We start from the raw sequence: 2488 nt of genomic DNA on the forward strand, positions 1-2488 counted from the left end.
TGGCTCTTCTTTTTGTCATTACTAAATCTTGCGTTGCACAGACATCTTCTGCCTAACCCCAATTACAGGTACTACTTGCAATATTTCACTATCCAAAACAGGCACTATACGTCGTTACACTGCGGAATGTTTATGAAAGTTTATTAAAATGAGAACCATTTTTGACTCTGTCTATACATGCAACCCACTGCTGTTTAGCCAAATGGTTCTAGCATTAGTTAGCAGGTCGTGTTTCTCTCTCCTAACAGCACAGATGGCCTTTTGTTGTGGCAGCTGTTGGCTTGAGCATTCTGCTAAGTGACTAGCGATCATTGGGAGAAGCGATGAATCCAGCGTGCCATTCTGTGCTAACCTCATTCAGCACTGTTAAGGAATGCAAGCCATCTTTTTAAATGTTTGTCTACAGATTTTCAGATTAAGTTCCAGTTCCTTTTCAAACAATGTACCAGAGAGAGGATAGTTTAAATATTAAATGTGTTATGATTTTAAACAAAACATGACTGAAAGCTTGAGTATGCATAAAGAATTTAATAACACAGTGCCACCATTGACAAAAAAAACAAAAAAAAAACTATTTAACCCTCAGAGAGTCTTCGTTTAGCAGTCACACTCAGTGCCTTCCCGGTCAGAACTGACCGGACACCTAAAAATGAAACTTCCTCCATCCCAGTAAAAACCAATGCAATTTATTTTTGTTCTATAATATTTATTCTTTTTAAATTAGTATTTTGAGACAATTTGATTGAACTTATTAATATTTATGCAATATTTATAGTCCATTTTTTGCCATTGAAAATAATGGTTTTTTTTTTTAATTATTATTATTTTTTATTTTTATTTTTCTATGCGGTATTTTCGGTTAAAATAGAGACTAGGCTTTCAGAAAAAAAATAAAAAATAAAAAAAATAAATCAATTTATTAAACATAAAATTAAATAAATCATGTTATTGCATGGGTTTACCACTAGATGCCTGTAATAGCTCTAAATGGAGATGCTTGTGGATTCTAGTTGTTTTTGGACCAAATTACTTACTTTTAAGATGTGGATTGATTGTATTTTTTTAGAAATTCTCAAATAATACTTTTTGCCAAGGTTTATAACATTTTATTAATTATTATTTTAATAATTTTAATAATTATTATATTAATTATATATATATATATTAATTATAATTATTAATTATGTTATGTTTTTCACTCTTGATGTTTTAGAGTTTCACCCCTTCATTGCTGAGCACTTTTTTTCTGCATCGTGGCCGATTTGTAGCGAATTTTTGTGTTTTTGTCAATTTCCCATTCATTTCCTATGGGGGTCATTTTTGACCGAAGACCATGAGTGTGACTATTTTTTTTACGACCACTTAGCATGCTCGGATCATTACCTCAATTTTTTTCTGTGTTCACATACCTAATGCCAGAAAAGTCATAAAGTTTCGTAACATTCCAATGAAGCTGTGATTTTTAAAAATTCAAAACAGATTTTTTGTAATCTGAATTTATTGGTGTGTATGTGTATAAAAGTGTGTTTCTATGTGTGTGTGTGTGGGTGGGTGTGAATTTTTTGCACTCTTGATGTTGTAGAGTGTCACCCCTTTACTGCGGTGTACTTTTTTTTAGAATCGTGGCTGATTTGTAGATTGTACAGACAAAAATTCAGAGAATTTTTGTGTTTTTGTAAATTTCCCATTCATTTCCTATGGGTCGGTCATTTTTGACCGAAGGCACTGAGTGTGACTATTTTTTTTACGACCACTTAGCATGCTCGGATCATGACCTCAATTTTTTTTTTGCATACACATACCTAATGCCATAAAAGTCACCAAGTATCATAACCTTCCGATGAAGCTGTGATTTTTTAAAATTCAAAACAGAAAATTTTTCTGAAGACTCTCTGAGGGTTAATATTGGTAGCCTATATGCAGTTGTGGTCAGAATTATCAACACACATGGTAAATATGATCAAAGATGGCTATAGAAATAAATTTGCATTATCCTTTGATCTTTCACATTATAAAAAAATAAAATAAAATAAAATAAACACTGCCAGAATATCTCTGAAGCATATTCCCATTTGTATTTACATTTTTATTTTATTTTTAAGCACACCAGGGCGACTAGGAACATGAACTTGTCTAACTATGACTTCTTGTTTCACAGGAGTTTAAATATGAGGAAACACAAAAGCCAGATTCCCTTAATCATCCATCACAATGAGTAAAACCAAAGAATATAGTTCTGATGTGCAACAAAAGATTGTTGAGCTTAACAAAATAGAAAGTGGCTGTAATAAAATAGCTAAAACATTGAAAATCTACATTTCCATCATCAGGGCAATAATTAAGAAGTTCCAATCACCTAAAAATATTACGAATCTGCCTGGAAGAGTAACGTTACGTGTGTCTGTATTTTCTTTTGCGAGGTGTAAAAGGTTTGAGTGGCCAAATACTCTCCAAGGATCACAGATGGAGAATTGCAGAGATTAGTAAA

Source organism: Scardinius erythrophthalmus, assembly GCF_964197995.2.
Source record: "Scardinius erythrophthalmus genome assembly, chromosome: 6".
Classification (NCBI taxonomy): Eukaryota; Metazoa; Chordata; class Actinopteri; order Cypriniformes; family Leuciscidae; genus Scardinius; species Scardinius erythrophthalmus.